This window comes from Pseudorca crassidens, chromosome 3 (assembly GCF_039906515.1).
Source record: "Pseudorca crassidens isolate mPseCra1 chromosome 3, mPseCra1.hap1, whole genome shotgun sequence".
NCBI lineage: Eukaryota > Metazoa > Chordata > Mammalia > Artiodactyla > Delphinidae > Pseudorca > Pseudorca crassidens.
Genome location: NC_090298.1, coordinates 57,298,965 through 57,310,370, shown reverse-complemented (window position 1 = coordinate 57,310,370; position 11,406 = coordinate 57,298,965).

Genomic DNA, 11,406 nt, shown 5'->3' with positions numbered 1-11,406 from the left:
ATCCATGAACCCACCTGGAGTTCCCTTCGAAGACTCTACATTGGAGTAAACATACTTGAGAGTAGTTAAAGAAGCCCCAGTGGATTGTCTGAATGCCAGGACTATGGCTTCTTGCTTCCTTCCTTTAAGTTTAGTGAGATTCTTCCTGTGGACCCTATGGAAGCATCTCCCCTCTGCGAAACACGATCTCTAGATCCACAGAGCCTAAGACTGTGGGCAGCGGGAAGCACAGATTCCCAGGTGGGTCGCTGGGAGTGATGGTGTGTGTGGCTGCTCCCATGGCTTCTGCTCTGTTGGGGCATCCGTCTCAGCAATTGCTGGATGAGGCATTGACCATCGGCCAAGGGCAAGGCTCCAGAGAAGAATGCAGCTGTGGGCTGTTCTCAGCCTACCTTTCGTCAGCTGGGGGAGGGCTGATTGGCTTTGAAAAGAGGATCTGCGTGGGCACCAATACAGTCGGCTATACTGACTGACTGCTGAGTAGAGCTTCAGGAGAGAAGGCTTAGTCCACTTTATTAGCTTAAGTACTCCAACATGCTGAGGTACTGCCTGGCTGACAGTAAGGGAACATGGAATGAGCAGAGGAGGAAAGATGTTATACATATCAACTAGCGCCCTAACAAGTTGAAGAAAAAAAAAAAATAGAGCGGGCTTCCCTGGTGGCGCAGTGGTTGACAGTCCGCCTGCCAATGCAGGGGACACGGGTTTGTGCCCCGGTCCGGGAAGATCCCACATGCCGCGGAGCGGCTGGGCCCGTGAGCCATGGCCGCTGAGCCTGCGCGTCCGGAGCCTGTGCTCCTGAACGGGAGAGGCCACAGCAGTGAAAGGCCGGCGTACAGAAAAAAAAAAAAAAAAAAAAAATTAGAGCAGCCACCCTTGTTCTCTTCCTTGCGTTGTTATTAGTATATTGTGTATAGTAACCAATTTTCTTTCCCCCCACTCCCTTTCTGCTGTTAATCAGTACAAATTAGTGAAGATAATTTTAAAATTTGTTTCTTAGGGTATAAGATATCAAAGGTACAGGCGATAGCAAAAATTTTTTTAAAATCTGTTCGGAAATCCAATTGGGTTTTTTGTTTGCTCTAATTCTTTGAGCCCATCTCTGAAGCAAATAAACTCTTGCTGAGGCTTTAAACCCTCAGCTTTAAAGGGTGGGGGAGGGGAGGTGGGGAGGAAGGTGGCAGAAGAGAGGAGAAAAGAAAAACTTATGCTTAATATTACCAAATTTTAACTTGACACATATTATAAAATCAAAAAATTTTTAAATGCATTGATTCACATTGATATAAAAGAATAAATAATGGGAAAGAGAAACTCTTCCTTGTAATACAATGCCAACTAAAAAGATGTTGAAAAACACATTTTGGCAATCCACATAGTAATAATTGACTTAGGCAAGAATAATCAATAAATGCTAAAACTAGTGGGTGAAAGTTTAATGAGAAACATGATTTGCATAATTTCAAATATCAGTCCACAAGATACTTATTAATTGCAAAGGGGAAATTAGTAACTTTACATCTGAGAAATGTGGTAGATAGCACCTTAAGAGATCCAAGTTGACATCACTCATAACAGTACAAATTGGCATAATATGTCTCCTAATATTACAGTATTTCTGTCAAAAATGAATATTTCTGAATCTAACAGGAAGAAAAAAGATGAACCCAAATGGTGGAACATGATATAAAATAATGGGTTTATCATATTCAAAAATGTCAGTGTTATGAAAGACATTGACTGGGGAATCTTACCAGATTAAAAAAGAAAAAGGGGGGCTTCCCTGGTGGTGCAGTGGTTAAGAATCTTCCTACCAGTGCAGGGCACACAGGTTTGAGCCCTGGTCTGGGAAGATCCCACATGCCGTGGAGCAACTAAGCCCGTGTGCCACAGCTACTAAGCCTGCGCTCTAGAGCCCACAAGCCACAGCTACCGAAGCCCGCGTGCCTAGAGCCCGTGCTCCGCAACAAGAGAAGCCACCGCGATGAGAAACCCATGCACTGAAACGAAGAGTATCCCCCGCTCGCCATAAATAGGGAAAGCCTGCACGCAGCAACGAAGACCCGATGCAGCCATAAATAAATAAATAAAATTTACTAAAAAAGAAAAAGGAATGTCACCTGAGTACAATGAGTAATATGGGAATTTTCTTTTGTTATAAGTTACGTTATCAGGATAACTAGTCAAATTTGAATAAGGATGCAAATTAGATCGAAATTTTGATCATTTTCCTGTGGTCATGTAGAATATTTTAGGACATACATACTAAAGGATTTATGGATAAAAGTGCATCTGTTACTTACACTCAAATGGTTCAAGGGTAAAAAAGGAGTATTAGTTACCTACTTCTTTGGCCAAATTACCCCAAAACTTAGAGACTTAACAATATTTACCCATTAATATTTATCCAGGCGCATATTTTATGTTCACACAAAAACCTGTATGTGACAGTTTACTCATAAAGTTTAGGAGTGTTAGCCATAATTTCCAAAAACTGGAAACAACCAAGATGTTCTTCAACAAGTGGAAAAATAAATATACTGCAGTATCCCCATACAATGGAATACTACTTAGCAATGAAAATTAGTAAGCCATTGATTTGTACAATATGGATGAATGTTAAAAGCGTTTTGCTAAGTGAAAGAGGTCAGACTCAAAAGGCTATATACTCTATGATTCCATTCATATGGTATTATTGAAAAGGCAAAACTATAGGGATGGAAAACAGATCAGTGGTTGCCAAAGCTTGGAGGAAGGGAGAGTAGTTGACTACAAAGCAGCTGCATGGGGAAATGTTTTAGGGTGATGGAACTGTTCTGTGTGGTTTGGGGGCAATGGAGAAATGAGTTGTTACATTTGTCAAAATCCATAGAACTTTCACTGTATGCAGATTTAAAAAATGAACCAGGATGCTGGGGAAGATGGGAATCAAAGTCTGAAATGCAGGTTGAGACAAGTGACTCAAACTGTATTACAAGTGTATGACATAACCTCCCTGAACAGGTTGGAGGCAAAGGAGCTGACCTAAGTAACTTTGGAAAACGGTTTTATGACTGAATGCTGTATATAAACATTGGACTGTAGTAAGTTGTTTCTCACAGTGGTACGGGCTAGTAATTCCAAAACTACTGTACATGTTTACTAGAGTTGAACAAATAAGTAAAGCCATTGAAGATAATGGGAGCCAGGCTTATTACTTTCAGAGAAAGAAGTTATAAAGAATCAAGGCAAGAGCAGGAGGGAGGACGAGAATGAATTCAAGTTGGAGATATCATCATGATATCCTAACATTACCTTGATGGTAAGTTATCATGAAGACATCTACAACTCCACTATTTTTCTATACTGATACAGAAGTAAATACAGACATGTGGTTATAGGTGGGTTAGTATACATGCATTTATTTCTTTGCTCTGTCCACTGAGAGGATGTAGGAACAGTAACACGCCAGTAGCAGTTAGCACAACCAGCACCCAGCTCTTAGTTTTTAAATGCCATTCTCCAGTAAAAGGAACCAGGTCTCCTTGGAGAAATAGCTGATTCTAGGCCTGGGGCAGGAAATAAACAAGATGAGCCCAGAGTATCACTTATGGACAGAAAGTAAGTGCTAAAGATAAAAATAAAAAAGGATCGGGGCATGTTAAGAGTACACAGAAACCAACTTGAAAGTGTTCCCAATGGTCAAAGCTGAAAGAACTTGAGCCACAAAACAGTGATAGTATTAACCCAAAGGATAAAACAAATATCCATGAGTTCGTACTGATATAAATAATTAAATATATACATACATACATACATAGAGAAGGGTCACATCTTCCTTAGAGAGAAATTCCAAATAATACATGTAGATAACGTCCCCTTCTGGGAGGTGAGGTTTAATTCCTTTCCTCTTGAGTGTGGGCTGGACTCAGTGACTCACTTCCAAAGAATGGAATATGGAAAGAGAAAAATAGTAACTTGACTACAGAGAAACTGGCTGATATCACCTTAACAAAGAGATCAAAGTTAACATCTCTGTAGTGATGTCATGTTGATATCAAGTATTCCTTGATATGATGCAGTGAGAAGGATACTTCACCTTTGTAGAAGTCTTCAAAAAAAATCCACAACCCCAGTTCAATAATGGGAAAACATCGGACAATTCAAAATTGAGAAGTATTCTCCAAAGCGCCTGACCAATCTACTTTAAAATTTTCCATGTAGAGACAAACGAGGAAAGACTGAGAAACTGTCAAAGATGGGAGGAGACTCAGGAGACATGATGACTAAACAAGTGTGATACAAAAAAATGAAAATGCAGACAGGACAGGAAAAGATTTAAAGGTTAGATTGGGGGAGTGAGGAGAGGCCCTAGTGGGGAGGTGATACCCACCCTAAAATATGAATGACCAAATGGCACCAGCCATGTGAGTAAAAAGGGAAGAACAGTTCAAACTCAGGGAACAGAGTGTGCAAAGACCTTAAGACTTTCCTCACTTTCTGTGTTTGGGGAACAAAGGGCCAGGGTGGCAGGAGCTTGGAGAGAAAGTTAATGGTGAGCTAGGAGGTGTAGGAAGGGGCAGAAGACAACACAGAAACCTGTGAAATTTTGATTTGGCCCAAAAGAATTATAGGAAGAAAAAAGTTTTTAATATGGTAAATACTTCTTCAGTATTGGGCCAGGCTAGTTATTCAGTGTGGGAGAGGACCTTGGGATCACTGGGAACAAAAACATCTAAAAGGTAGGGAAAGTTCTTATGTACATTTGAGTTTATGCAAGCTCTTTTATGTTTCCTAAGAAGATAAGCGCTTTCTGAGACATCTGTGGGTCTTCCTAAACTACACAATAAAAATATTTTTACTGGGATACTAATTAGATGTTAAATACAAAGGTACAGGAATTTAAGTTTCAGCCAAATGGCATAAGAAATAGAATTTGTTGTAGGAAGTTTGTTCAAGTAATAGTAAATGAACTTTATTAATATAATCTACCTGCAACTATTTAAGTTATGAGTGACTTCTTGTAGATAGAAAAATTTCAAATGTCCATCTCCCTTTCACCAGATTTGCAAATGAGATCAAATAGTAGCTGTAGAAGATTAGAAAAAATAAACACTATAAAGTAACACTTTCTTCCGGCAATATAACTGGAATAGCAATTCCCATGAAGAAGCCAGAGATGTCCCAGCACAGAACCCTGGCCCAGCAAAAGACCTGAGAGGTAGGGGTTGTTAAATAACTCTTTTTGGCTGGATGTCCAGGGGCACTTAAGGAGCTCCTGTCTTTATTGATCTTCTGTAATTTGGGGTCATGATGATCATTCCTTTGGTCGAGGAAATTACAAGACTTAACCAAATTAGATGATGGCGTAAGGACTGGTGGCAACTTGTTCCTTCATGAACCCTGAGTGGTGGGCTGGCTATCCCTCATTTCTTTCCCACCTCCACTCTATAGGCCAGGTTAGGAAGTGGGGAGATGCTCTTCACACTGTGCAGTCATGGCTCCTGTCCTTGGGACTCTATGTTGTGGCATAGCAAACCCTACAATGTGTCAGGAACAAGTGACCATAAACAGATATATTACATCAGGCCTTTGGACAACAAGTGCCTGAATCAGTGTGGGACTTTATCTCTTACCTAAAAATGAGTGTCAGTATAGTATTTTTGTTAAAAGCATGGGCTCTGGAGCCAGTGACATGTTCAACTATTTGAGTTTAAATCCTGGTTCCACTACATATAACTTTAGTTTCCTTCTCTATGAACGGGAATAATAAAACAGCTGACTTCATAGACTGTCAAGAAAATGAAATGAGTTAATATACATAAAGCACTTAAACATTGTCCTCATTCATTCAGTCATTCATTCAACAAATATTGTTCATCATCTACTTTTGTTTCAGGGATTGTTCAGGGCGCTGAAGACATTCAAGCAAAAAAAATATACAGAAGCCCCTGCTCTCTTGTGACGCTTGCATGTTAACTATTTAGTTCTTAATGTCATAAGGGAACTTCAGGTTCCCAAGAACTCTCTAGGTCCTTGCTAACTCAAAGTAAGGTCCATAAACAAGCTGCAAGGCATCACCGGGGAACCTGTTAGAAATACACAAACTTAGGCCCCATCTAGACTTACTGAATCAGCATCTTAATTTTATCAAGACTGGCAGGTGACATGTATGCACGTTAAAATTTGAGATGTCCTGCCTAGATCACAATCCCTGTCCTTGGACTCGGAAACATTCTTGAAGAAATTTTTGTGTTCGAAGGGAGAATGGCATTAACAATTTTCAAGATTATTTTCATGTAAAAATTTCATGTTAATTGAGGTGAGCTTAAGGGGTGGAAATTTCTCCATATATATATACATACATATATATATGTATATATATATTTATTTATGTTTTATGTTCTTACAAAATACTGTATTAATATTCAAGGATTAATATAGGTCAATGGCTCCATCTAGTGGAAATATTTTGAATTTATACATTGTTGGGTATCGTTTAAGGTAGTCCTAAAAGGATTTCAGGAAAATTAAAATTTGTTTTAAGAAGCTTAAAGAAAATGTGCATGACTACAGTTGACAAAAAGAATGAGGCTTAACAAAACAGAAATGCTTGTAAAATCCTAGCAGACATGGAAGAAAGGCCTAGTAACTATCAATTCCTTCCTTTTCACATATAAAGAGTGGGCCTTTGGGGAATTCCCTAGTGCAGTGCTTAGGACTCTGCACTTTCACTGCCGAGGGCCTCGGTTCAATCCCTGGTCGAGAGGAACTAAGAGCCTGCAAGCTGTGCAGCGTGGCCAAAAAAAAAAAAAAAAAAAAAAAGAGTGGGCTTTTCAGCACAAGGTAAATTTTTCAAAGATAAGGAAATACGTGTTAAGAAGACATCTTATATATACTTTTCTATTTGGGAAAATGTGCCTTCAAAGTGAAAATGTAAAAACAAAGTACTTAGAGAAGTTTATCAATAAAGATGCCAGAAGGTGAATATAGACATATATTACTTTGCCTTGCAGGAAGTATTGGATATCTCAGAAGTTGAACAAGAAAAGCTCTCATGGATTTTTAGTCCCTAAGTATGTTGGATTGAAATGAACTTGAGCTAACACATGTATAGTGTTACCATAAAGTTGCCTGATTTGTTTATAAAAGATGAACTTGCTGGAAAAATAAAAATAAAGGGAGGTCAGTATGCCAGTGTATGGTTACCAGATAAGTCTTCTCTGGTGCTATGAAATTATGTGTGAAATATACATGAGTATACATTCATGTACCATTTAAGGAAAAAAATGTACCCACCACCCAAACTCTTCATCATTGCACCCTCAGCTTTCTTTTCAAGTTGTAACCATCTTAATTTACACACTTCTGTGTGCATCTCTATGTATTTTTTAGTTTTGTCTGTTTTTGAATTTTATATAAATGGTTTCACTGTATTTTACTGTAACTGGCTTCTTTTGCTGAGAACTATTTTAAAAATTCATCCATCCTTGGGACATTTGGATTATTCCTTTTTATTCTTTGCTATTACAATGCTCATATGAAGATTCTTGTGTGTTTTCTGGCACACATAAGAAGTTGTTCCAAGGTATATACCCAGTAGTATAATTGCTGACTCAGCGTATACAAGTGTTCAACTTTACTAGGTAATGGCAAACTAGTTGCCAAACTAGTTTTACTAAATCAGAGTTGTAAGAGTTCCTGTTCCTCTATCATGCATCTGTAACAATTGGTATTTTCAGTTTTTGTGAATTTAGTGACTGTGAAAAGATATGTAGTATCTTTTCGTTTGTTTATGAGCTATCATATTGGTTAAGTACTTAGGGGATGATTTATAGGTCAAAGAATGCATATATTTATAATTTTGATGTTTCTAAACTGCCCTTCATATTGTACTAATTTACACTCCTACTAGCAGTGTATGAATTCTGGTTGCCATGTTCCCTAGGTGTGTCACGAAGCCTTTCTAACATTTGTCAATGTGAAAGCAATTTAAGTGTAAATTTTCTGTGAACTCAATAGTCTTTGCCTATTTTTCTATTAGGTTGTCTGACAGGAGCTCTTTATAATTTACAGAAATTAATCATTTTCTGTAAAAGGAGCTGCAAAATTTCCCCTAAGTTTTTACTTTGTCATGAAGAATTTTTAGGCTTTTTAAACCAATCTTTTCTTTCATGACTTTCAGGGTTTGTGTCATTCCTAGAAATGCCTTCTCCACACTAAGATTATATATAAAAAAGAAACTTCAAGGTTTCATATTGTACTTTAATTTAGAGCCATCTAGAGTTTTTGGTACATAGTATGAGGTTGAGATAGGAACCCATTTTTTTTTTTAATTAAAACAAATGTCTACCCAGTTTTCCCAACACTTGTAAAATAATCCATCTTTTTTCACTTAAGTGCCATATACTAGTTTCATGTGAAGCATTTAGATGTTTCCGGACTCAGTTCTTTTGAGCTGCCTATGTATGAATCAGTAGTTTTCACTCCTGTAGCCATAATTAAAAAACAAAAACAAATCCCAACAACCTGATTGGGACCCTCCGTCATTACTACCTTCTTTCACAATTTTTCTGGCTTCTCTGACTTTTTCATATGAACCCTATAATAATCTTTGAAGCTGTTGCCAGTCTTTGGGGATATTTTAAATTTAGACACTACACACTGGTAATCATTTAGGGAAGTAATCTATCCACTCTTGCCTGTTCACTCCTCACAAGCTTCCACATTTCTTGAACCCAGTTTTTAGAAAACTACAAAGCTACTTAAAGTGGTCTTGACGAAAAGGGAAGCCTATGGTCTCTCAACCCTTCTGGAGGGATGGAGACGATAGCTCTCATTCTGATTCTACAGCCATGAAAGTCTGCCAAAACAACCTCCAGGTTGCTAAATGCAAAGTAAATTCTGTCTTACTTGTTCTATACATCAGAACACCATGCTTTAGCTTTCTTTCCTCAAGCCTTAATTGTTGGAATTTCGTGTTTAGTCCTTGCATCTTTCATTTTTCCTGTTCTCAATGGTGTTATTGTTTCATGGTTTAAAGCACATTTACACCCTTCTGATTTTCCATCCGCAGCCAGACGATCTTCCCTGAACTCCAAGTGCCTACTCCACATTTCTTAGACGGCTCAACCCAAATGTCAGATTTTTCATATTCCAGTTAACATTTCCATTCTTCTAGCTGCTCAGACCAAAAACCTTAAGAGACATCCTTGGTTTCTTTCCTCAAACCCATTTCTAGGATGTGAGCAAATCTAGATTCCTCCTTTAAAACATATCCAGATAATCCTACAATGGTCCTTTAACTTTACTCAAGGGCAAAACTGACATTCCAAACATTTTACTGTCTCAGGACATTCGTCCTTATTGTTCCCTTTACCTGAAATAGTCGCCCCCAGACATCCATAGATCCGTTCCAAGTTTTTGCTCAAACGACACCCCCTCAGACCTTCCTCTATGTCCACTCACCCCATTTAAAATAACAAGTCTCTTCATCACCTCCCATCTCACTGGCACTCGCCACCATGTAACACACTATGTTACTTATCTGCCTTGCTATAATAGAATGTAAGCTCCGTAAGATTAAGGAATTGTGCCTGTGACATAAAACTTGGATATCTATTAAATATGTAATGTGAAAGTATGATTTTTGTATATAAAATTCCCTAAATACAAAGTTAGAAAATCATGCTATTTAAATCGCAATTTACGGCACAGATGGTAATACTCACTGAAGTTACTGCTGGGTATGAAAATTAGTATAACTTTCTATGAAAGGAAATTGTAGTATAACCATCTCCTTTTGACATTGGCAATTCCAGAGAAATCGCTGCAGATGTATGCAAACATTTAAGCATAGGGGCATTCACCATAACTTTATTTCTAGGAGTAAAAAATGAGAAATAATTTCTGAATGTCCAACAGTAAGACGGCTGTGTAAACTGTTCACAGAACGCGGCATAGCTATCATGTACCTTAACAGGCAAATTTAGATACTAAAAACAATGCACAAATTTACTATTCATATGTGCACAGAAACATCAAGTTATTCCATCACTGGGCAGTTGTATTAAATCCATTTAGAACTGTTCACCTGTCTTTCTTAAATTGTTTAATGAAGCTCTTCAAAAGGTAACATAAAGCTAGAAAAGGAATACATAAAATTTAAACTGTCAGAGCAAGATGGCTATAATATGCACAGAAATGAATTAGATCAGTAACTGGCACAAAAACTTTAAGGTTCTTAGTGTAAGAATTTTTCCGGTATCACTTTTGCCAGTGATTTAGATTCTGTTGAATTTCTAAACTGTAACTTGCAAATTGTGTTGAACTGAACACTGGAGATCTATGCGGATGTTTCGGGAGTTTCTTTTACGCCAACACAAGACTGAGACTAAGGACAAGATGACAGTCGCTGCTTCTGTATTCACCATAGCAATGTTAAGTTCAAGCTCAGAGCTGTGGAATTCAACTGCTGTAATAGTTTTCCAATCATTCCTAAACAATCACATGTAATGCTAATGACTGGAGTCAGGTTGATTATGAACTCACAAGATTAAAAACACCAGTCTGTTCAAAAATAGGTATAAAGTGAAAACATCTTAAAAGTCTGTACTTTAATTTCATTAAAATGTTAAAGACTTACAAAAGATTTTTAGCTACAGGCACATTCTAAGATTGCTGCAGCAAATCAGAATCATGAATAACTAATGATTAGGCTGGTTTTGATTATCTTCTTCCACAACCTAGATCCTAAACCCTGGAATCTTAAACTATTTCTTGATGACGTGCTTCAGAACATGATACTCACGTGTCATTTTCCCCCTCCTCTCCAACCCAAGTGAGGTATCCCAAATGTTCTCATGTGCAGGTAACGAAAGGGAAAAAAACCCCAAGTCTCATTTCCCTTGAAAGTTTTCTGGGTTGCACTAATCTAATCTCAGGCACTTTCCTTGTTGTAAATCCCCCACCCCCCCAAAAAAGAGTACTTAACAGTTCTGCACACACTTCCTCTGAAATATATTAATACATTTAATTTTAATTAGTGACATGCAACTATAATAATGGATTACAACCTGAAGAGGAAACTACTACTTTTGTAAATATTTCCAAAATTACAAGTCTTATTTTTTTGAAGGATGACCAGAAAGCCTTAATAGGCCACAGGTTCATACACATTCATGCAATCTACCCTTTCAATGTTTTATTCATGACTTCACTTAGTTTTAACTCCTTTTTTTGCGGAGCAGTATCTTTTTCCTCTCACCAGAAGCTGAACCTAGAATCAACTGTTTAGAAATACATAACAGGATTAAAATGTGGGGAAAACAGGTTTTTTTTTTTTTACTACGCTATACAACTAAGAAAATACTCCATTAAAAAAAATAGATGATGTCAAACAAGAGTGCACTAAAGTGTAAGCTAAAA